Source organism: Bufo bufo, chromosome 2 (assembly GCF_905171765.1).
Source record: "Bufo bufo chromosome 2, aBufBuf1.1, whole genome shotgun sequence".
In the NCBI taxonomy this organism is placed as follows: domain Eukaryota; kingdom Metazoa; phylum Chordata; class Amphibia; order Anura; family Bufonidae; genus Bufo; species Bufo bufo.
The window spans coordinates 773025178-773051383 of NC_053390.1; the positions used below are offsets into that span (position 1 = coordinate 773025178).

A 26206-nucleotide genomic window follows, 5' to 3' on the forward strand; every position below is an offset into this window, starting at 1 on the left:
TCCACATGTTATCAGAATCCCATCAAATCTCAGAATGGACAGCTTTTTACGTTTTTAAAAATTTTGTAAATTTAGTCTGGCAAGTTTTCAACAAAGAAGGTCTCCACCTAAGGCGAGCTAGAAGCATAACAAAGCTCCTGCAAACTCTATACATGGTTCCTCCAACGGTGACATGCCATTTATAGAGGGGCTGGCCACTAAGGTTGTAGAAGGGTGGTTGGGCCAAACAAGCTACAGTGCAACTTCTGCCTCACCCCCTTTCACATTCGTCTAGTGCAGTGTTGTGCAAACAGAGAGGGAGGTCCCCAAAGCAAAGTCCTGACTTGTTCCTGGCAGACGCTTTCTCCTTCCTCCTCATACTAAACACATTACAAATGAGCTTAAACATGTATGGGGGTTAAAAGAGATAGCTTTTGGCCAAACAAACCTGTAGCTATTGAAGGCGTATGGTCACCTTTACATTCTGGGCCATCATACCTACTGCCCAGTGCTGGACTCTATCATTAAAGTCCACTAGCACTTGTGGCAAAAGTAGGTGACCTACAAGCATGGAGATCTTTACGTGTCACTCATAGGCCACATTGGTATATTGGAATGGTCTATACCTACTGTATTTGGATGCAGTTAGGCCTCAGCGTCACTGAAACTACTGAGCTACATCTGCCATCCAAAGTAAATTAATCATGGTGGCTGGCAGCCATGTGAACGGAAACCGTGACGGGCTCAGCACCATAGAAACGAACGAAGCGGTGGACTGACGTAGGCGCTGCTGTTCCATTCAAGAGGGGACACAAGAACCCTTCATTCTTAGGATCACTGGAGGTCCCAAAGATTGGTCCACATGATCCAATATTTACCACAAATCCTGTGGCGGTCTCACCAAGATACAGCCCACTGGTAAAAACATTGGCCATGACATTCATGGGTGGCTAAAGCTTCACACTGCCATATGTCTCCACCACATGGCACCCCAGTTGACATTACCAGGCTAGGTGAGGAGTGGGAACTACTCTCAGGCCCCGTTCATATGTACGTTTGGCATTCACGCATCGTTTTTTTTTCTCCATATTTGCATGGGGGTTGGCAGATCTCTGTATAGTCAATGGGTATCCGGCAATGCCGGATATGGTGAGCTACAGCAGACTGGTCCGTAGCTACCAGATTTCAACCCAAGTATGAATGGGCCCCAAGTGGTAGAGACCCTTCATATTCCCTAATACGCCATATGAGCGGTGGATTTCTTTATAAGACAACTTCCAATGGACATCCTACTAGACAGAGCCTCCTGGATGGTGACTATTGATCAGAAGAAAAGAACATCAGATATAAAATAGGTGCTATAGAGGAGCCTGGAACAGTATTACTAAATAAACCCCAAACTATCCCCAAACAGAAGCCTAATACACAAAACAAGCCCCTCACCCCCAACCACAGGCCAGGAGCAACCAAGATACCAAAGAGCTTAACCCTTGCAGTCCCAGCAGACCGGAAAACCACCGCCTGCCTGGAAGCCACGAGCACCAGACATTAACCCCTCACTCCCCGCAAGGCCCTACTGTTACACACACGGTCCTAACCTGACGGCCTGGGTCTCCTCCTCCTCCGGTCTTCACATCGATCTACAGCAGCAAACCCGCCCAATCCTCCCGCACACGGCGGCCGCGATTAACCCAGCGCACGCCGGATCTGCTGTGACCACGCGTCCTCTCCGGGAACAACGATCACCTCGTCACGCGCGATAACGGGCGCCCCCCGCCTCTGTGCACTTCATGGCGAACCCCTAGTGATCGCCACCGTTAAACATGTCGCCGCTCATGTTCTGCACAGCGCCATAACCCGAGCACGAGTGGCCGCCGGCCCTGTCTGCTATGACGTCAGAGATCCTGTAGACGGCGCTCCTTATTGGCCGCCCGGATACGTGTCTCCAGTAGAACTCTACAGGAGGAGTGGCTGAGAGAGCTGAGCGAGAGACAGAGCGGTGGTATAATAGGAAGAGCGCAGCGCCATCTGGTGTCCAGCCTGAGAAACCACAGCCTCCACTGCATAGACGTGAAGCGTTCGCCTGGGCTTTTGTTGCTGCCATAGAATGGAGCACGGGTTGTAGTCTTTTGTAGAAATGGATTCGTGATTTTTAAAGTGTTTTTTTTGCTTCTGTTTTTGTGCTGATAATGATTTATATGCTAATATAAGCTTTGTGTGACATTATAATATTCTGTTCAGTTATCTCTTAGGAATAAACAATCTAATAAATTATAGCTATATATCTATATATACAGTGCTGCCCATAATTATTCATACCCCTGGCAAATTTTGACTTAAAGTTACTTTTATTCAACCAGCAAGTAATTTTTTTTTAACGGGAAATGACATAGGTGTCTCCCAAAAGATAATAAGACGCTGTACAAGAGGCATTATTGTGGAAAAAAAAAACATTTCTCAGCTTTTATTTACATTTGAGCAAAAAGTGTCCAGTCCAAAATTATTCATACCCTTCTCAATAATCAATAGAAAAGCCTTTATTGGCTATTACAGAATCAAACGCTTCCTATAATTGCAGACCAGCTTTTTGCATGTCTCCACAGGTATTTTTGCCCATTCATCTTTAGCAATGAGCTCCAAATCTTTCAGGTTGGAGGGTCTTCTTGCCATCACCCTAATCTTTAGCTCCCTCCACAGATTCTCAATTGGATTTAAGTCTGGACTTTGGCTGGGCCACTCCAAAACGTTACTGTTGTTGTCTGCTAACCATTTCTTCACCACTTTTGCTGTGTGTTTTGGGTCATTGTCATGCTGAAATGTCCACTAGTGCTCAAGGCCAAGTTTCTCTGCAGACTGCCTGATGTTGTCGTTGAGAATCCTCATGTAATGTTCTTTTTTCACGGTGCCGTTTACTGTGATTAGGTTCCCTGGTCCATTGGCTGAAAAACACCCCCAAAGCATTAGGTTCCCACCGCCATGTTTGACAGTGGGGATGGTGTTATTTGGGTTGAAGGCTTCTCCTTTTGTATGCCAAATGAAGCAAACATCATTGTGACCAAACAATTAAATTTTAGTTTCATCTGACCATAACACAGAAGACCAGAAGTCTTCTTCTTTGTCCAGATGAGCTTTTGCAAAGGCCAAGCGAACTTTTGTGTGCCTTATCTGGAGAAGTGGCGTCTTCCTTGGTCTGCATCCGTGGAACCCAGCAGTGTGCAGTGTCCGTTGGATTGTCTGCCTTGAGACATTGCCACCAGTAGATTCACCAGGATGGCCTTGGTGGTGATCCTTGGATTCTTTTTCACCTCTCTAACTATCCTCCTGGCCGGCACAGGTGTCACTTTTGGCTTCCGACCACGTCCTCTGTTTTTTTTTTCCACAGTGCGGAACATCTTGTATTTTTTAATAATACTTTGCACTGTAGCCACTGGAACTTGAAAACATTTAGAAATGGCCTTGTAGCCCTTTCCTGACTTGTGAGCAGCCATAGGCCCTCACTGAGCTTCTTTGTCTTAGCCATGATTGTCCACAAACCAACTGCAGAGAGCTGCTGTTTTTCACCTGTTGAGTTGATTAAAACAGTTGTTCCCAATTAATCAGCGTAATTAGGATGCTTTAGAACAGCTTGGACTATTTGGAATGGTATAGAACTTTTGATTTTCCCACAGACTGTGACAGTTTGTGAAGGGTATGAATAATTTTGGACTGGACACTTTTTGCTCAAATGTAAATAAAAGCCGAGAAATGTTTTTTTTATTCCACAATAATGCCTCTTGTACATTGTCTTATTATCTTTTGGGAGACACCTATGTCATTTCACGTCAAAAAAATTACTTGCTGGTTGAATCAAACTAACTTTAAGTCAAAATTTGCCAGGGGTATGAATAATTATGGGCAGCACTGTATATATATATATATATATATATATATATATATAATAAAAATATGGCAGCACCAACCAAAAAAAGGAAAGTGGGTGCTAGATCAAAGGGAAAAGCTTACCCAAAATGTATAATAGAAAAATAGAGCAGCACTCCAAAGTTGCAGTAAAAAAATGATATTTTTATTCACCCATTGGTGACGCGACGTTTCAGCTCCAACATGAAGCCTTTCTCAAACTTTTTCAGTATTTTGCGGTCCGCAAAAACGGATCCGCAAAAAATACGGATGGCGTCCGTATGTATTCAGTTTTTTTGCGGAACAGCTGGCCCCTGATAGAACAGTACTATCTTTGTCCGTTATGCGGACAATAATAGGACCTGTTCTATCTTTGAACAGAACAGAAATACGGAAACGGAAGGCATACAGAGTACCTTCGTTTTTTTTTTTTTGCGGATCCATTGAAATGAATGATAACAGAACGTAAACGGAAAGGTAGTAGGATAGATAGAACTGTTTTAAGGCTCATGCACACAAACGTATTTTTTTTCCGCATCTGATCTGCATTTTTTGCGGGTCGTATGTAGGCCCATTCACTTCAATGGGGCCGCAAAAAATGCAGACAGCACACCGAGTGCTATCTGCATTCGTATGTCCATTCTCTAGCAACTGCAAAAATATAGAACGCTTTACGGGCAAGGATAGGACTGTTCTATTAGAGCCCATTCACACAACCGTATATTTTTCTTTCCGCATCCGTTTAGCATTTTTACGGATCAGATGCAGACCCTTTTACTTCTATGGGACCGCAAAATCCATGGATAGCACACTGTGTGCTATCCGCTTCTGTATGTCTGTTCCATATGTCCACATAAAAGATAGAACATGTCTTATACTTGTTTTCAAAATGCGGTCTGTGACCCCATTAAGTCTATGGTACCGCTAAAAGGGCGGACAGCTGTTCTGTCACAAAGAGTTAACTGCTTTTCTAGCGGTGTGACTGTTACTTTCACTTTGTGCCGGTCATCTAAAAAAACGTATCTCTAAATTACTAAGAGGTCATAAACACTTATTTCAGCCACATTCTTATCAGAAAGTTAAGAAATGTTTATAATGTCAGAGAGCAGAGATAAGGAGTCTGTCTGCTCCTGGTCTGATGGAAAAGTCTGAAAATCCAAAGGGTGCTTCTAGAGCATCTTAGTTCTGTACAGCAAAAAGGATTCCATATTTTTAATAAAGACCAATTTAAAAAAAATGTTTTTAGCTCGAAATAAGTACAATGCAATAATAAAAAGGTGTACAAAGCCTTTAAAGACATGGCTACAATGGCCACACGACAGATGTCATGGCCAGGGTTGACAACCAGAATTTTTCATTTTTTATGGATAACTTATCTTAAAATCACGGACAGCCAACCTTTCTTAAGGGAAAATTGGAAAACCAGAATGAATGATAAAGATTATAAGTAATAGATGTCTATAGCTCAATATATACTCATAAGAACTCATTACCAGCATTTAAGCCTGTATTACACAGCCCAATGTAGCAGACGATTGTCTGGAAGGAAGTATTTCCTCCCGGTAATAGCCAGCTCACTAGCAGAGGAGACTGCTGCTATTACATACAGCGATCTCCGCAGCATTGCTGTATAGTGGTTTGGCGGTGGCAGATCGTAAATAGACACCACAATCTGCCGCCTGCAAATGATCATTTTTTAACATATCAAAAGATTTGGATCGCCAGATGATCGAGCTCGTTCATTGTCGGCAGTATTACACTGCCAGATGATTGCTAATGACTGTTCATGCAGAGGCTTATTAGCATTTATTTGCCGAAAAATCAGGCAGTGTAATACGGGCTTTACTGTGAGCATTAAAATGATGATAAATACCACCAAAATAATCTAGTCAAGTACCATCAAGTGCCTCAAAACAAATCACCAATACATCTATTTTGGAAAAAAGTTGTCTATTTTTACAGACTGTCCAGAAATTTCTGGACAGTTGAGAACTTTGGTCATGGTCAGGTCCGCAGAGTAGCAGTGATCTCATAGAAATGAATGGGATCACCACACGAGTGGTGTGATCCAATTCATTTCTATGGGATCACTGCTACTCTGCGATCCTAGCCACGACTGCTGTCGCATAACCAGTGTAGCTGTAACGGTAGTGAGGATGAAAGCCTATTACTTAATGAGTTAGGCTGGGTCCACATCATGTTTTTGCCCTACGTTTAACATATATGTAGGAGAAAAAAAGGATGCACGTTAACATACAGTCATGTGAAAAAATTAGGACACCCTTTGAAAGCATGTGGTTTTTTGTAACATTTTTAATAAATGGTTATTTCATCTCCGTTTCAACAATACAGAGAGATTAAAGTAATCCGACTAAACAAAGAAAACTGAAGAAAAGTCTTTTCAAGATCTTCTGTAAATGTCATTCTACAAAAATGCCTATTCTAACTGAGGAAAAAGATAGGACACCCTTGCCCCTAATAGCGAGTGTTACCTCCTTTGGCTGAAATAACTGCAGTGAGACGGTTCTTGTAGCCATCTACCAGTCTTCGACATCGGTCTGAGGAAATTTTACCCCACTCCTCAATGCAGAACTTTTTCAGCTGTGAGATGTTTGAGGGGTTTCTTGCACGTACAGCCCTTTTCAAGTCACCCCACAGCATCTCAATGGGATTCAAATCTGGACTTTGACTTGGCCATTCCAGGACTCTCCATTTCTTCTTTTTCAGCCAATCTTTGGTTGATTTACTAGTATGTTTTGGGTCATTGTCATGTTGCATGGTCCAGTTCCGCTTCAGCTTTAATTTTCTAACTGATGGTCTCACATGTTCTTCAAGCACCTTCTGATACACAGTAGAATTCATCGTGGATTCTATGATGGTGAGCTGACCAGGTCCTGCTGCAGCAAAGCAGCCCCAAACCATGACACTTCCACCTCCATGCTTCACAGTTGGTATGAGGTTCTTTTCTTGGAATGCTGTGTTTGGTTTACGCCAAACATGTCCTCTGCTGTTGTGTCCAAATAATTCAATTTTGGACTCATCTGTCCAAAGAACATTATTCCAGAAGTCCTGGTCTTTGTCAACTTTATCGCTGGCAAATGTCAGTCTGGCCTCGATGTTTCTCTTGGAAAGCAAAGGTTTCCTCCTTGCACACCTCCCATGCAAGTTAAACTTGTACAGTCTCTTTCTGATTGTAGAGGCATGTACTTCTACATCAACAGTAGCCAGAGCCTGCTGTAGTTCTCGAGATGACACTTTAGGGTTTTTGGATACCTCTTTTAGCATCTTGCGGTCTGCTCTTGGGGTGAACTTGCTGGGGCGACCAGTCCTGGGCATGTTGGCAGTTGTTTTGAAAGCCCTCCACTTGTAGACTATCTTCCGGACAGTGGAATGGCTGATTTCAAAATCTTTTGAGATCTTTTTAAATCCCTTCCCAGACTCATAGGCTGCTACAATCTTTTTTCTGAAGTCCTCTGACAGCTCTTTTGCTCTCACCATGGTGCTCACTCTCACTTCAACAGTCAGGAGCACACCAAACTAAATGTCTGAGGTTTAAATAGGGCAAGCCTCATTCAACATGCAGAGTAACGATCTACTAATTATGTGCACCTGGTGTGATATACCTGTGTGAGATCTGAGCCAATTTAAGAGGGAATACATGTGAGGGTGTCCTATCTTTTTCCTCAGTTAGAATAGGCATTTTTGTAGAATGACATTTACAGAAGATCTTGAAAAGACTTTTCTTCAGTTTTCTTTGTTTAGTTGGATTACTTTAATCTCTCTGTATTGTTGAAACGGAGATGAAATAACCATTTATTAAAAATGTTACAAAAAACCACATGCTTTCAAAGGGTGTCCTAATTTTTTCACATGACTGTACACATTTTTTTACAATGGAACTCTATGGCATCAGTCAGAGACATCCGTTTAACATATAGTTTTTTTAGTATATGTTAAGCATAAGGCACAAACTTGATTTGAACCCAGCCTTAAATAATCAGGATGAGATTGAACCAGAACAACAAGAGTTTTGACCATTTCCACAGAAAAAAATGGCAGATTCTGCAGATGTTTTTGAGGTGTAGGTGGCATGAACGGGCATAGGGAGTGAATATAACCGAGAGACAGCGAGAGTGCAGCTTAGGTGTTATGGTGGTACTTCATACTGAAGTGGAAATATCGGGTTTGGGTAGGTTAGTAGATAGTGGAAAAACAAGTTTGGTTTTTGAAAGATCCAGAATAAGAATAATTTGCCCTAGGAAGATAAAGAAAAGTGTGCATCCTCAACCCATAAAATCATATCAGAATAATAGTGATTAGGTCCTTGGCAGAGTAGAGGCTAATGGGATTAACATTGATGGTATATGAAAATGAATGGGTTAATGGCCACATTTCTGAGTCAAGTAACTGGTGTCTGGTGGTTTATTCACCTCCTCAGGCTCCAGCGTTGTTGGGTGATCCAATCACTGGTCAGCAGGGTACGCCGTAGACATCCATGCAAGAATGGTGGCTATTTGATGGGGAAAAAAATGCGGTATGCAGCCTAATGTCTTTCCTTCACAAGTTGTGCCTACAGTACATCCTTGATAACCCCCAACATTAGTAATGTCCCCAAAACAAATAGATGCCAAAATACAGTCCAAAAATAAATACAAACACCAGAATAACTGTGGAATGCACCCCAAAATGCAGACCCAGACCCCAAAGTGAATACAAACCTGCGACCAGAGTGCAGAGTACAGACCCTAGGATAAACACAGCCCCAACCTCATTTTGTACATGGACTCCGTGAAGTGCACTTTACCGAGAGCGATATCCATTATTGAACAATTTGGCGCATTCTCCGGACTATGTATAAACTGGGCCAAATCGGCCATTATGCCTTTGTGGGCCTCAGACTGGCCAGCGGTGCATAGGAACTTGTTAGTAGTAGATAAATTTAAATATCTGGGGGTGATCATTACAAAAGCCCCGGAAACATCCCACTTGCTGAACATAGTTCCTTTAAAGGCATACTTCACAGACAAGTTTAAATCATGGAATACTTTACCGCTGTCCACAATGGGACGGGTGAACTTAATCAAAATGGTTCTTCAGCCCAAAGCCCTGTATCTACTAGAGCACGCTTGCACGCCTGTACCACGAGCGTTCTTTTTTATTTATTTATAAATATCTTTATTGCTTTTCTTACATATAAACAATGTAAAAAAGATATCTGGTCACAGAGAATAAACACGTTTGACAGGTACATTTAAACAATGTGTTACTTTGGTGCTAGGCAACGTACATACATACAGAGTCATCTAGATCGAAAGATGCCCTAAATTAATGTCAATTCTCTGTCGCACATATCAAAACAAAGCCAACCCCCCCCCCCCCAAACACCAGAACCCCCCCCCACTCCCCCCCAACATACCTGGCCTGGTACGGCCGCCACGAGGGGCGGTAGGACGCTCATGCCCCTCTCTAGGGTATTTCACAAACCTACATAGGGGCAGATCCTATTTAATGTGGACTAATTGTAATGTTTATTTATTATTTTTTATTATTTATTTATTATTTAGAGGTGATAGAAAATTTATTTGTTTATATTAGGGCTTGGCCACAGAGAATGGGGGGTCATCAGTTCCAGTCCGGATATTTCTTCTCGCCACCTCCCCTGTCTATGAACCTATTTCTGAAATATAGCTCATCCCGTGCCGTTTCATACACTCAAAGTTTGTTACTCTTGCCATTAAGCTTTGCCATTCATTTATTGTTGGCGATCTATCTTTCACCCATTGTCTCAAGATTATTACCTTAGCCAATAGAAATCCCTTCAGCCAGTAAACCTGTTCGTTTTTAGTAGTTTTATTTTTGTACTCGGGGGGGAGAAGTCCAAGCACAACTACTTGGATGGTTAGAGGGGGGCTATTCCCGCTTAGTGCCGCCATCTCCTGGAATATGCTGCCCCAAAAGGTCTTGATAACTGGGCAATCCCACAGCATATGTACATACCCTGCAGCTACAAGAGAGCATTTCATGCAACTAAATTCTTGTCCCTTGTTACTATACATTTTAGATAAAAGACTCAGGGTAACATATAAACGGTGTATTATTTTAAATTGTGTCAACCGGTGTTGTCGTGAGAGGGAGGCCTTCTTAATATTTTGATATATTTCCCGCCATTGTGAAGGGTTACATTCCCCTACATCCACCTTCCATTTATCTACACTTTTAAATTTAGTGATCGTGCTTAATTCCTTGATAAATCTCCTATATATTAATGAGACCCTAACTTTATTCCCTACTATATTCTAACAAAATAATAAAAACCTCTGAGTGGTTGTTGTCAAAAGTATTTTTTTAAGTGTGCATGCTAATGCACGTTGTAATTGGAAATATCTATAGTGTTCTAATGCAGTTATTGGTGTCTGCTGAAACAATTCCCCTATTAATTTAATTTTCCCTTTCGTGTATATATGTGAAAATAACGTAATACCTCTCCGAGTCCAATAGTCGTTTTCATTAAGGGCCAAAAACTCTGTTAACGCAGGGTTGTCCCATAGCGGGGTAAAATCCAGAACTTGAGGGGCCTGAGTAAGTACCTTAATTTTATTCCAGGTCTTCTGTAACGCTGCCCCGATGGGACAGACAAAATCTGCACACTCCAGAAGCCTGGATTCCAATATGCTGAATATATTGTATGTATGCTGTTGGCGTTGCCCTAGAATATGGGATAATAGTACTCCATCCCCCGTATTGACACACCACTGTAGTTGTGAACACAAGTAATAGATTTGAAAGTGAGGCAAGCCAAGGCCACCGTTATTTGCCGCCATTCGCAGGTATTGTAGCTTGATGCGAACCCTTTTTCTGCCCCATATCAGGTCATTTATCAATCGATCAATCAGATTAAAAACACTATCCTCAATCCAGGCAGGGCAGCAACTAACCGTGTACAATATCCAGGGCAACAGAACCATTTTAATCAGCGCAATTCTATTAATCTGCGAAAGCGGAAGTTTCTGCCAGACCCTTATTTTTTCCCTTATTTTCCCGACTAGGGGAGTAACATTTAATATATTGTAGTCCCTGATGGTGCTGCCAATTTTTATCCCTAGATAATCTAAGTGGTCTGTTGGGGCAATAATTCTGACCCTGAGATCGTTCAAGGGGGGTATCCGATTCAGGGGGAAGAGTACAGACTTTACCCAATTTATCTCATATCCGGCAATTCCGGAGATGGGGGCGCTCAAGGGGGCCGAGTCCAAATCCGACAGCACCGGGATCTTGACCTGTTTTAAAAAGTTGTCTATCTTAGTCTCCGTATCATCCGCTCCAGAGCAGTAAAGGTTGCTGAAATATTTAAAAAATTCTCCCTCCATCTCCACTCCTCTTTCCAATCTGTGCCCGTCACCTGTCAGTATTTGTCAAATTTTTTGGGGGGGCTTTTGATTCGCTATGATAGAGACCAATAGCTTACCTGGGGTACTGCCCTCACAAAAATGTTTATAGCCCATAAAAAATAATTGATTCTGAGCTTTATTCCTCATATAGGTTATATAGTGGTCTTTAGCGGATTTTAACTTAGTGCGTGTGCTCGCGTCGTTATGTATTCGGATGCAACCCTCTAAATATGCAATGTTTGCTTCCAAATTTTTTTGCTCTTTAAAGAATTAATTTTTCTTCCTTTTTATTCTGTAAAAGTATAGCCCACGAATAAACGCCTTCATGGCATCCCAAACAAAATGGACATGTGTTGTACCAATGTTCTCTTGCCAAAATTGTATAAGTTCTTTGTCAATCCCTTCGGAGTCGTTTAGTATGGTTAACCAGTGCTCGTTCAATCTGAACGATCTAATAGTCCCGGCTTGTTGCCCGATCTTCATTACCAGTAAAATCGGTGAATGGTCGGAGATGCCGTGGATCTCATATGTCATTTTTAAGATGGAGTCGAGCATCTCACCATTGGCCAAGGCAATATCAATCCTGGACATAGCACTATATGATTTACTAAAGCAAGAGAACACCTGTTTATTACCATAAAGCCATCGCCAAACATCTATTTGTGGTAGGGGCTGAGGTGTACATTGGCGTGGAGTCGGGAGGGATGCCTATCACCCTCCATGAACTATCTGGCTGAACTGTGCCTGGAGCCAGTGCGGGGTAGGCCTGAATAAGTGGGCCACCCAAGAGAGTGAAATGAAAGAAAGAAGGGTCGGGAGGGTGGGGCATGAAGCGACCGTCCTCAGGGTGAGGACGTGAGAGAAGATATAGTCAGCAGCCCCGCCCACAAATACAGGCTGTAACCAGCCTTAATACTTGTGGTAGGGGCTGAGGTGCACATTGGCGTGGAGTCGGGAGGGATGCCTATCACCCTCCATGAACTATCTGGCTGAACTGTGCCTGGAGCCAGTGCGGGGTAGGCCTGAATAAGTGGGCAAGAAGACTACCCACGCTGTAGGAGGGAAAATAGTTAATTGAACCGAACGACGCGGGAGATAACAAGGGCCTGAGAGATTCAGGCCGGAGCTGGGTTGTTAAATGACCTGAGCGATTCGGGAAGGCACTGGGTAGTTAGTAACGTGACGGTCCAGGATGACAGCAGAAGAGCAAGCTTGGGTGATCCAGTATGAGAGAGGCAACGTGGGCCTGGGCGATCCAGGATGAGAGAGGCAACGTGGGCCTGGGCGATCCAGGATGAGAGAGGCAACGTGGGCCTGGGCGATCCAGGATGACTGAGGTAGAGCGAGCCTGGGTGATCCAGGATGAAGGAGGCAGAGCGAGCCTGGGCGATCCAGAATGACAGAGACAGAGCGAGCCTGGGCAACCTAGAATAACCAAGATGGAGCGAGCCTGGGCGATCCAGGAAGACAGGAGCAGAGCGAGCCTGGGCGATCCAGAATGACAGAGACAGAGCGAGCCTGGGCAACCTAGAATAACCGAGATGGAGCGAGCCTGGGCGATCCAGGAAGACAGAAGCAGCGCGAGCCTGGGCGATCCAGGATGACAGGAGCAGAGCGAGCCTGGGCGATCCAGAATGACAGAGACAGAGCGAGCCTGGGCAACCTAGAATAACCGAGACGGAGCGAGCCTGGGCGATCCAGGAAGACAGGAGCAGCGCGAGCCTGGACGATCCAGGATGACAGGAGCAGAGCGAGCCTGGGCGATCCAGGATGACAGGAGCAGAGCGAGCCTGGGCGATCCAGGATGACAGGAGCAGAGCGAGCCTGGGCGATCCAGGATGACAGGAGCAGAGCGAGCCTGGGCGATCCAGGATGACAGGAGCAGAGCGAGCCTGGGCGATCCAGGATGACAGGAGCAGAGCGAGCCTGGGCGATCCAGGATGACAGGAGCAGAGCGAGCCTGGGCGTTCCAGGATGACAGGAGCAGAGCGAGCCTGGGCGTTCCAGGATGACAGGAGCAGAGCGAGCCTGGGCGATCCAGGATGACAGAAGCAGAGCGAGCCTGGGCGATCCAGGATGACAGAAGCAGGGCGAGCCTGGGCGATCCAGGATGTCAGGAGCAGGGCGAGCCTGGGCGATCCAGGATGACAGGAGCAGGGCGAGCCTGGGCGAACCAGGATGACAGGAGCAGGGCGAGCCTGGGCGATCCAGGATGACAGGAGCAGGGCGAGCCTGGGCGAACCAGGATAACAGGAGCAGGGCGAGCCTGGGCGATCCAGGATGACAGGAGCAGGGCGAGCCTGGGCGATCCAGGATGGCATAGACGGAATGAGCCTGGGCGGTCCAGGATGACAGGCGTGGAGCGAGCCTGGGCGATCCAGGACGACCGAACGAGCCAGGGCGATCCTGGATGACAAGGGTAGAGCGAGCCTGGGCGAACCAGGATGATAGAGACAGAGCGAGCCTTGGCCAGCCAGGATAACCGAAACAAAGAGAGCCTGGGCGATCCAGGACGACCGAGGCAGAGTAAGCCTGGATGATCCTGGATGGCAGAGGCAGAGCGAGCCTGGGCGATCCAGGATGATAGGGACCTCAGATGACGTGAGAGTGAGTCAAGAAGCAGGGAAGACAGACAGAAGGCGTATGCATGATACCTGAAGAATTCGGGAAGCAGATGAGCAGCAACTTGGCTGATCGGGAGGACTGAATATCAGAGAGTACCGCAGCCCTGTCTAAGAAAAGATTGCCCAAAATTGCACATTAGGAAACCGGAAAATAGCACAGCAACAAAACCCCACTACTAAAACAACATTCATGGAGTTAGCTACACTGGAGGGGATAACTTGTGTTACATCTGTTAGCAGCAGTGGAAGGTGCAGTTTCTGGCCCCAGTCGAGGAGGCATAGAGCGACTGTGCAGCAATTGATTGGCACCCGTGGGTAGGGGTCCACCGAAGGCTCCAACCTAAACTCAACCTGGGCTAGCGGTAGCACAGGCGACAGGAATCAGAGCAGCAGTCCCTGACCCCGCAGCAGTGTCCGCAAGGCAGCACCCTACTGATCACACCGGTGTCTGGACTCTCCGCTGCTGCTTTTTTTAAATTTTTTAACCTGAATGGAGACACAGGCCGGCAAGCCCCGTGCCTGTCGACCATGGCTTCTCGGCTGGAATGTACTGCAAAATAAAATAAAAATAGAAAACAAAAGATGCAATTATACCTAATTACAGTTGTAGATACCCCCAGGACCGGTGCACTGAAGAAGTACTTGTACCAATTAGATTTTATTATTATTATTATTTTAAACACCGCTTTAGGAGAGCTGGGAAGAGAAGGAAGATGAGGGAACGGAGGACCGTGGACGGGGACCAAGAAAGGATGACAGAGGCAGCGTGGGCCTGGGCGATCCAGGACGACAGAGGCAGAACGAGCCTGGGCGATCCAGGATGACAGAGACAGCATGTACCTGGGCGATCCAGGATGACAGAGGCAGAACGAGCCTGGACGATCCAGGATGACAGAGGCAGAACGGGCCTGGGCGATCCAGGATGACAAAGGCAGAACGAGCCTGGGCAATCCAGGATGACAGAGACAGCGTGTACCTGGGGGAAGCATGGAAAACAGACCAAAATGACGTGTGCGTGATACCTGAAGAATTTCAGGAAGCTGAGCAGCTACTTTGCTGAACGGGAAGACTGGATATCAGACGGTACTGCAGCCCTGTTCATATCGGAAAGATTTATCAGCACCTAGATAAAGACAACAAGCTAATAAATTAAGTCCTGAGCCCGAAATGGTACATTAGACAACCGGAAAAACAGCATCTCCCCCAACCTGGAAAGAGAAGGACCTGTTTAAGGGACATCCCACCCCCCGCATATGCGTCAGCCAAGCGGAGATGCTGCTCGTCAGACGACCTGAGAACTCCCTGAAGTGTACGGCAGCACCTCCACCTAAGCCCAGGCCCAGAGCATGGGATGGGTCAGAGACCCACCGGAGCAATGCTGAGGACCCAATCCATGAAAACTCTAGTAAAGCCCCTTTAAAAACAAATAATATATGTAGAGCACACTGCTCTATGGGTAAATACCCATGCAAACAATGAAACCTGCAAAGCCCTCTTGAAAAGCTTGGTAATGACTATGACACAGGGTGGACCCTTCACCTAGTAATTACTCTCTGGTTTCACCTGCACACATGAAGGCAGAATCCGTACAGGACTTCTGATGACTGTCCACTGACATCTGACATGTCAGATACTGAAATGAGAATGTAAGAACACCTGCAATGATAATTCAACGTACTTAGGCTCCATGTTCATTTATGAAACTGTTTGGGAGATAACCTCATTAGAGGGAACGAGAGGCCACAGAGCAGTGCAGTTTTTGACATGGAGCGCCGCAAACCGAGCCCGGCCTGTGCAGCTGACACATTTAAGTTCATTTACGCCACTGCTTTGCTGTATGCATATTATAGACAGAGCTCTGCAGTAAGCATGTTATATACACTCAGCAGTGCTGTACACATATTACACACACATAGCTCTGAAGCACACACCATATACATGCACACAAACACATTATATATACACGCACTCAGTACTGCTGCATGCACAGCTGACACATTACACAGCTCCGATGCAAACACACTCTTATCTATAATAAAACTCGCATGTATGTACACTGACACCTACTGCACACTGACGCCCCTGAAGAAACGCGAGAGCGAAACCCGGGTCGGGCGTTGCTGTGCATGCGGTTTAAGACTTTGATGTGCGGGAGCGGTCAGCCCTACCTGAAGCGCCGTGGACGCCGGCCCTGCCGAGAGGCCCTAAACAGAAAAAAGAGGATCGCACGCTGCGAGGAGGCTTCCCAGGAGCTGAAGGAGAGAGGAAGCCCCGGCCGAGCCCAGCTGGGCAGGCCGGGCAGACGCTGCCCCCGGCCGATGAAGCTGGAGAGCCGTACCTTACCCGGAAGTGACGTAGGCTGGGAACCCCGGAAGTGACGGAACGGGCTGGAGGTAGAAGCATGAAGCGACCGTCCTCAGGGTGAGGACGTGAGAGAAGATATAGTCAGCAGCCCCGCCCACAAATACAGGCTGTAACCAGCCTTAATACTAGTCCTATCTCCTCGCAAAAACCTCGAAGTAGGGCGTACTTTCCCTGCGAGCTTTTCCCCGCAGCTGAAATTCTATCCAACGTCGGGTCCAGGATGCAGTTAAAGTCGCCACATATTAATACCGGGAACCGCTCTCTATTATACATGAAAACCGTCAACTGATTTAGGACTGTCATTGCGAATGGTGGGGGGATATACAAGAAGGCTAGAACACACTTTCTACCGTTCCATTGAGCATAAAGGAAGATGAATCTCCCATCTCTATCAATCGACTGGTCCAGTAAGATAAAATCAATGCTTTGATGTACATATACACTGATCCCTCGGGAATATGACGAAAAGCCGGAGTGGAACTGATGCCCCGCCCATCTCTTTATTAGATATTCTGGGATATCAGGTGTAGCGTGCGTTTCCAATAAGGCAACTATTGCGGGGAGATGTCGAATAATCAGGTCAAAGACCACAACCCGTTTCGTTCTATCACCCAATCCACGCACATTCCATATCATAACTCTGTTATTTGTCATGTCATGGAGCTATAAAATGAGCGTCCGTCGCCCCCCAAGGGCAGCCGCAACCAGGCCAGAGCCCACCCCCACCCAATCCCCGCATCCCACCCCATCGCCCAAACCCACCCACCCCTCCCCTCCAAAGCCGCCCCCCACCCTCCTACCCCCCCACCCCCTATCCCCCAAACTGGTTCACTGATGCGACGCATCTTGTCAACCTCTTACATTTCGCCCATCCGTCCATGGGCCCACCCCCCATCGTCCCCACCACCCCCTACGTCCAAACATCCTCCCGCTACCTCAGCCGACATTATGTTGTCGATTCTCTAACAGTGTCCAGCCATTCTAAGGCTTCTCTAGGTGTAGGGAAGAACATTACAGTGTCCCTATAGACCACTCTTAGTTTGGCGGGGTATAGCATGGAGTATTTGATGTTGGCATCTCGTAATCTTTTCTTTATGTCAAAGTAGTCCCTGCGCTTATTTTGGGTGTCCCTAGAGAAGTCGGGATATATTTGTATCAAGTTCCCATTGAGGGCAATCTCCTTTAATTCCCTCTTACGCCGGAGCACCCAGTCTCTGTCGCTCGAGGATAGTATCCTAATCAAGAGGGAACGAGGAGGGCCACCCGGCGGAGGCTTTTTAAAAGGGATTCTGTGCGCTCTCTCCACGCAGAGCACGGGGGCGTCCCCTCGGACTCCCAACGTGTCCGTCAACCACCTTTGTATGAACTCCACGGGGTTCCCCCCCTCTACACCCTCAGGGAAACCCACCACTCTCAAGTTGTTCCGACGTGCTCTATCCTCCATATCTGTTAATCTCGCATTGATCTGTTTATTTTCCTTATCCAAATCATTTATTCTTGTACTCATCTGTCGCTGTTCTATTTGAACCGTTGATAAACCAGTTTCTACATATTTAATACTGGCCCTAATTTTATTCATATCATCTCTAATCAGAGTTAACTCCGCCTGTAGTGTCTTTACCGTGGTGGAGATGTCTGTGACCGATTGATTAGTGGTCTGAACCACCGTCAGTATGTCTACCAATTTACTGTCTATAGTGTCTAGTCTGCCCACATCAGATCCCCTGTACTGTTCCGTCTGTATCGGCGGGTCCCCCTGCACCTCCACCTGTTCTGGCATTCTTTTCCCCCCTCTTTGTTTTGGTGGGGGTGATTTCAGATATTTGTCCATTCTGGCCTGTGGGCTGCTTCCGCCACCCGCTTTTGGAGATCCCGTACCCACGGCTCTCCTACTATATTTAGGAGGCATATTACATGAGGTTCTAACCTGAAAGGGCACACTGTATGTAAGTATTAGGAGAGAAATAAGAAGGGGGAAGGAGCAACATGAAAAAGAAAAGAAAAAAGAACACAAAAAAAAGAAAAAAAAAAGGGGGGACCCCGTAGGCAGCCGGGATCACAGTATTACCCCAAAATTGTATTGCCAACGTGAGCAGCCTAAAATGAATCGGCCACTCACTATCCACCTAATGTTGTGCGCCAATAGGACATAATACAATAAATGGGTAATTTAGTAAGGTTATGTGTACATCCTGAATTGGTTTTTCCAGACCGGTCAAGGAGGGGATATACACGCAACAACCTGTGCGGAAGTTCACCTCTCCCTCCTGGCCGGACCAGAGCCCCAAGGACACAGATACATGCAGGTATCAAGAACAGAAACAGTTATAAATGTAACATAAATAATAATATCATAAACCGGTGAGCACCGGTACTCAGTCCCGTAACTGCTTGCGCGACAGGATAATCAGAAAGGGTGGGTATTTGCCCAAAGCAATTAATGCAAGTGGGGGCCACAGTCAAGTGGAAATCGTCTTCACCGCTCCCCCCATGCGCCTAGTGTCGCGCCTGTTTGAGCCGTCAATTTAACGGAGTCGGCGGGTTAGGTCCTCCCTGAAAATTTCAAATATCAATGTCGTTCACAAACAAGGACTGTCCCGCCAATCTTCAGCCCTCTTGCCTGGAATGTGGGGCAGGAACGTTAATCGTGGTAGTAGTCTCCCCGTTTACTTGGTATAGGAATACGGGGGGCAATAGTGCCTTTTGGCTCCAAACCTGTGGTGGTGGTGTTAATTTTTCATCCAAGTAGCGGATATATGTGCTAATAACAGAAAAGGGGCGATGAGGTTGAAGAGGGGAGGCCCCGCTGCACATACCGCACTCACACCACTGGACCAAGGGGACGAGCTCTCACATTTCGGCCGACAATTCCTCTAGGAGTGTTTATGGGGTATCCCCACATGGCCCTTCCCACGGGGCACACCAAAGATGTAACCTCAGCTGATGTAGCAACCAGCGTCCACAGCCGGTCAGTAGCCCTCTATCCACAGGTTAGTAAAGTGGGTTAGTCACTGAGGGGGGGTGTCAGTAAACAAACTAGAAAGGAGCGGTCTCACCCATTTTCAGCCGGCCGGCCACTGGTGTGCAGTCTCAGCGTTCCGCGGTCTCGTGTGTTCCCTTGGTGTACCCGGAAGTCAGGTACTTTCAGGGGGCCAGGTTTGATGTGCTGTACAGGTTGCTGGTTCAGACTAATTCAGAGAAAAATGGTCCAAGTCAGCACAGGGGTCTCTCGTCGGACCATAGCAGGGTTTCTATTCAACGACATGGACCGTACACTCCATGGTCTTCACGCGGTCACCTCGCACTGCACGTTTCCGGGTATAGCGGCAGCTATAGACGACTCCGGCCCAGCACCAATGTGTCGTCTCTCATGCTGCGCTGGAGAAAGCGAGGCGGAGGGAACGCCAAGACACCAGGACGGGGCTGGTGAGCGAGGGGGGCGGACCTCATGCGGACGCGCGGTACGCCCACGTAGCTACACCGCTACGTCATACCGCTGCGCAAGTGAAAAAAAAAAAAAACACGAGCGTTCTTTGATAAGTTGCACTCCCTTATGGCAACCTTTATCTGGGGTAGGAATAGAAGGAAATTAGCCGTCAGATCTCTACAGAGAAGTTGGGATCAGGGTGGAACAGCTCTGCCGGATTTACACTTATATTTTCTTGCTGGTCAGTTGAGGTATCTGGTGCCATGGGTGACCCGGGACGTGCTTCCTAGTTCGGAATATTATTTGCGGGAGTTTTTGCAGCTCCCCACCCTGTGGCCTGTACTTGAGGGCAGATCTTCGGTGTCAGGCTCACTCCTCCCGATTCATAAATTGGCGCACCAGGTGTGGGGGGCTGCAAAGATGCAGCAATACAAGGATCTGCCGGAGGATGTGCCACTATGGAACAACCCGATGTTTCCACATCTGATGCAGAGTGATTGGGAGGTGATTTGGAGAAGTTATGGGGTGAGCTATTTGAGGGACCTATATGAAAAGGGTATACTGTTCTCTTTCTCCCAGCTACAGTCCAAAGCGGGGGTTCTGAGATCACATTTTTTCAGGTATTTGCAACTGAGACATGCCCTTCAGGCCCAGTTAAAAGATCTGAAGAGGTCTGTGTCAGTCTATGCTTTAATAGGGGTCTTTAGGACTCAAGGCCCGAAGGGATTGATATCCGCTATCTACACTCATTTACTTAGTCTCAAAATTTCAGCTTCTCCATTGGGTGCGGAAAGTAAATGGAGAGGGAATATACCTACTATGACGAATGAGGAATGGGGAGAGGCTCTGGAGGCTCCTGTGGCTGTATCTCCATCTCTCAATAACAGATTGACACAGATCTTTATTTTAAATAGATGTTATTTGACCCCAACCAGGCTTTTCAAAATGGGTAGGAGACAGCACACAGAGTGCCACAGGTGCTCACAACTGAATGCGGATTTCTGGCACCTAATGTGGGATTGCAGTCACATACAATCGTTCTGGAAAGGGGTGGTGGAGATAGTCTCGTCCCTGATCCCGGATCCACTGGGGGTCTGTCCCAAATCTTGTCTACTAGGCATTGTGGAAGATGAATCACGTTCACGTTATACCCTCACCTTCATTAGAGAAACCCTATTTATGGCTAGGAAAGCCATTGCAATCAGACGGATGGCAGACAGACCTCCTACGGTTGGACAATGGAAAACCATGGTTAATAATATTATTCCCTTTGAAAAGATTATTTATTCTCGTAGGGGTTGTCCTCAAAAATTCGAGAAAATATGGGGACCTTGGTGTGCTTCCCATCTGACTGCCACGACGGCCCATTTGCATTCGATGGATTGAGGGATGCATTCGCCCAAACATGCGATATTGGGTTCTATTAATTCGATTTAGTTGAAATAATATACAGCATGAACTGCTTTGCTTTGCCCAATGACGTCAGTCAAACCGAGGTAATATGGATACCATGCCATGTTTATTACTGTATGTAATGATGCGAAAGTATAATTGTGCATTACTCTCCTTACAACATTGTATGACTATGTTCATCGTAATAATTTTGGAATGTACTGTCACATAATTTGCTTACCATTTTTCAATAAAGCGAGTTTAAAAAACACAGCCCCAACGCCACTATATAAAATACATGCAGACACCAGAATTAAAAACAGCTCCCGGAATAAATACAGACCCTAGACCACAAAATAAATATAAGCACCACAAAAAAGACCTTAGACTATATCCATACTTCAGATTACACCAGCATTACTTCCCTACAATTGTCTGCTCAATTGAGCAGTTAAAGGGGCTTTAACCCCTTCAGGACACAGCCATTTTCACCTTCAGGACACAGCCTAAATGTGCAAATCTGACATGTGTCACTTTATGCGGTAATAACTTTAAAAAACTTATACTTATCCAGGCCATTCTGAGATTGTTTTCTCGTCACATATTCTACTTCATGACAGTGGTAAACTTTTATAATAGATAGTAATACCTCAGAAAATAGTTATTACTTTACATTCCCCATATGTCTACTTCATGTTTGGATCATTAAAATAATATTTTTTTTTTGGGACTTTAGAAGGCTTAGAAGTTCAGAAAAATAATAACAAAGACTCTGCACTCTGCGGTCTTACTAAACCCTCAAACTGATTTTAAAATTGAGAGATTAGCCAACATGTCTGAGCCCGAGCACCACGCCAAGGTTTCTCAAGTAGCTCAAGGACCTAACACTCACCTACCTGTGCCATATGGGCAATACCACTGCGGGCATCCTCCACTGTATGCATTTTTGCTGGGGATCGTCATTAGCAATTGGCCACAAATGCAGGATTTGCTCCCCTATATATATGCACAACTGCATGTGTGTTTGAGCACTTCCTGCTTGTTTAATACCACGCCATTCTTTTCAGTTTGTATTTATAGAGATGCCTGGAGGTGTATAAACTCCAATTTAAATGTGCCTGCTTTCCATCTACAGGCTACATTTAGGTGCACCTGTGAGGCCTGGGCCATATCAGCCAGTCTTGAGTGAGACTCGCAGACTCCTCCCTCCTCCCATTGCAAGCATGGTTACATGCTGGAGGTAACTGGTGAGTTGTTTGTGAGTCGGCCTCATGCTCTTGTAATTTTGCCCACTGGCTCCTGGTATTGCCCATATGGCACAGGTAGGTGAGTGTTAGGTCCCCGAGCTACTTGAGAAACCTTGGCACGGTGCTCGGGCTCAGACATGTCCTACACCGTAGGACATGTTGGCTAATCTCTCAATTTTAAAATCAGTTTGAGGGTTTAGTAAGACCGCAGAGTGCACCTGTCTTTGTTATTATTTTGTTATATTGATTATCACATCCACATAATTGCTATCTTGTGTAGGATGTCTATTGTGGTACTTGTGGTTCGCTGCGGGCATCCTCCACTGTATGCATTTTTGCGGAGGATCGTAATTAGCAACGGGCCACAAGTGCAGGATTTGCTCCCCTATATATATGCACAACTGCATGTGGGTTTGAGCACTTCCTGCTTGTTTAATACCACGCCATTCTTTTCAGTTTGTATTTTTAGAAGTTTAGAAGCAAATCTTAAAATTTTAAAGAAAATTTCCAAAATCCTATTTTTTCAGGACCAGTTCAGTTATGAAGTCACTTTCTGGGGGCTTACATATTAGAAACCACCCATAAATTACCCCATTTTAGAAACTACACCTCTCAAGGTATTCAAAACTGATTTTACAAATGTTGTTTACCCTTTAGGTGCCCCACGAGAATTAAAGGAAAATTGGAATAAAATTTAAAAATTTCACTTTTTGGGCAGATTTTCAATTTTAATGATTTTTTTTCCAGTAACAAAGCAAGAGTTAACAGCCAAACAAAATTCAATATTTATTACCCTGATTCTGTAGTTTACAGAAACACCCCATTTGTCATAGTAAACTGCTGTATGGGCACACGGCAGGGCGCAGAAGGAAAGGAGCGCCACATGGTTTTTTGAAGGCAGATTTTGCTGGACTGGTTTTTAGATGCCATGTCCCATTTTAAGCCCCCCTGATGCACCGTTACAGTAGAAACTCCCAAAAAGTGACCCCATTTTGGAAACTACGGGATAAGGTGGCAGTTTTGTTGGTACTATTTTAGGGTACATATGATCTTTAGTTGCTCTATATTACACTTTTTGTGAGGCAAGGTAACAAAAAAAATAGCTATTTTGGCATCATTTAAATTTTTTGTTATTTACAATGTTCATCTGACAGGTTAGATCATGTGGTATTTTTATAGAGCAGGTTGTTATGGACGCGACGATACCTTTTTTGGGTTGTTTTCTACAGTTTTACATAATAAAGCATTTTTTTATTTATTATTTTTTAGTGTCTCCATATTATGAAAGCCATAGTTTTTTTTTTTGTCCCCTCTTATGTAGGGGCTAATTTTTTTCAGTATGAGATGATGGTTTGATTGGTACTATTTTAGGGTGCAAATGACTTTTTGATCGCTTGGCATTACACTTTTTTTTATAGTGTTCACCTTAGGTCATGTGATATTTTTATACAGCAGGTTTTTATGGACGTAACGATACCTAATATGTATACTTTATTTATTTATGTATTACACAATAACAGCCTTTTACAAAACAAAAAAACTCATGTTTTAGTGTCTCCATTAGATATGAGCGAATCAAAGCTGACGAAAAGATTTACAAGTCCAGGGAAAGATTATTCAAGGTGTAGGGAAAGGATAGGGAGGCTTGTATTAGTGGGAAAAGGGCTTATTAGCCTTTGTGTGGTGAAGTGTGAAAATTACAGCCCTTTTTGTTGTGTATTAGTGGCAAAAGTAAAATATATTTGCCGCCTAGCAGTGTTTTAAAGCCCTTTTTTGCATGTATTAGTGGAAAAAGAAAATAAATCTTTGCCGCTCAGCGGTGCAGTGAGATATTTTACGCCAGTTTGCCGTATATTACTGGCGAAATGCAAATATATTTGCCTTTTATAGTTGCACTTATCTGTTGAAAAGCCTTTTGGGTAACAATAGAAAGAAATTAGGGCCTATTTGCCGTTTAGTGGTGCAGTGACATATTTTACAGCCCAGTTTGCCGTGTATTACTAGCGAAATACAAATATATTCGCCTTTCATCGTTGCACTTATCTCTTGAAAAGCCTTTTGTGTAAAATTAGAAATAAATTAGGGCCTAATTGCCGGTCAGCGGTGCAGTTATATGTGGTGAAGCACTTTTCGCGGTATGGACCTAATTACATATTGGTCAAATTTTTTATGTGAAACAGGATGTTTTTGGGAAAATTGATGGCTGATAGTAGACTTTCTTCTGTACGAACAGAATTCCATTATCTTGTCATTGGTGAAATTTTTTCTTTCAACCATATTTTCTTTGGGAAAATTGATGGGTGATTGTACACCTCCTTTCGCAGTATGGACCAAATTAGGTATTAGTGAAAAATTTTACGTGAAACAGACTTTTTTTGGGGAAAATTGATGGGTGATTGTAGACTTTCTTCTGTATGAACTGAATTCCATTATCCTGTCATTGGTGAAATTTTTTATTTCAACCATATTTTCTTCGGTAAAATTGATTGTACACCTCCTTTTGCGGTATGGACGGAATTATGTCGTCGTGGGTCCTGCAGTAAACATAATGAAGACGCTGATGACAACACACCAGCAGACTTTTCCATTACCATCTATACACAATTAATTCAAGCAGCTTCACTAAGTTGTAAACATTTACATTTTTATCTGCTTCATCTGCATTCGATCTCCACAGCACACAAGACATGACAGGACAGCCTCTGCTTTGGAGTCCAAGTCCAGTTTCTTAAGATCAGGAGTTCCATCAGAATTGTACGTTGCAATCTTGCTCCCTGTGCAAAGCCATAACAAAAGGACTCCTTAGGCATACACATCAGAGGAAGCTGAAGCAAGTTGCCCCAATTTTAATTCAGGAACTGTAAACAGCGGGAAGCAAATAGAGGTGGCTGAATTCCGCTGCACTGTATCTCTTGTGAAGTCAATGTCTCCAGCAATGCGCCTCTTGTGATTTACAGAAAATACATTATTTTCATGTAGAGATCCAAGAATTATGTTGGAGGCATGTAGTGCATGCAAGCCATGTGCAACCCCTCTCAATTAAGGGCCTACTTGCTATTCAGCGGTGCACTTATATGTGGTAAAGCCCTTTTTGCGGTGAAATTTTTTATGTGACTGTTTTTTTGGGGAAAATATATGGGTGAATGTACACATACTTTTGCGGTATGGACCGACTTCCTTAGTGGGGAAATTCTTTATGTGACACTGGCGTTTTTTCTGTAAATGTATGGGTGAATCTACACCTCTTTTTGCGGTATGGACCGACTTACTTAGTGGTTAAATTCTTTGTGACACAGTTTTCTTTTTCTTAAATGTATGGGTGATTCTACACCTCCTTTTGCGATATGAGCCAAATTACATAGGGGTGAAATGTGTTATGTGAAATGGGCTTTTTTGGGAAAAATTTATGGGTGACTGTACACATCCTTTTGCTGTATGGGCAGAATTACGCAGTGTTGAAGTTTTAAATTTCTACAGTAAGTAAACTCTGCTGCTCTGTATCTCTTGTGAAGTCAATGTCTCCAAATATGCCACTCTCGCGATTTACACCAAATACATTATTTTCATGTAGAGATCCAAGAATTATGTTGGAGGCATGTAGTGTATGCAAGCCATGTGCGACCCCTCTTATCACTCTCACGCTGTTCTGCACCTGGTTTTCCTAGGTGAACGGAGTCACACAGGGGAGGAACTGCTCTATGTCCTTCAGCAAGAAATCGAATCCTGGCTTTCTTCACGACAACTCAAAATCGGAACCATGGTGACCGACAATGGGAAGAACATGGTGTCGGCGCTGCGAGAAGGAGGGCTTAGTCATGCTCCCTGCATGGCACACATGTTCAATCTGGTTGTCAAATGGTTTCTGAAGTCTTCCACCATCTGCAAGAC

At 44.9% G+C, this 26206-nt stretch overlaps 1 protein-coding gene across 1 annotated transcript in view; it reads right to left on the reverse strand.

Moving 5' to 3' along the window:
- Positions 1–1856, reverse strand: part of ZNF518B (zinc finger protein 518B) — a 40959-nt gene extending 39103 nt beyond the window's left edge. The window contains exon 1 of the mRNA XM_040419101.1: positions 1578–1856. The gene's annotated coding sequence lies outside the window, so the exon portion shown is untranslated. The remainder of the gene's footprint in view (positions 1–1577) is intronic.
- Between the last annotated feature and the right edge of the window lie 24350 nt (positions 1857–26206).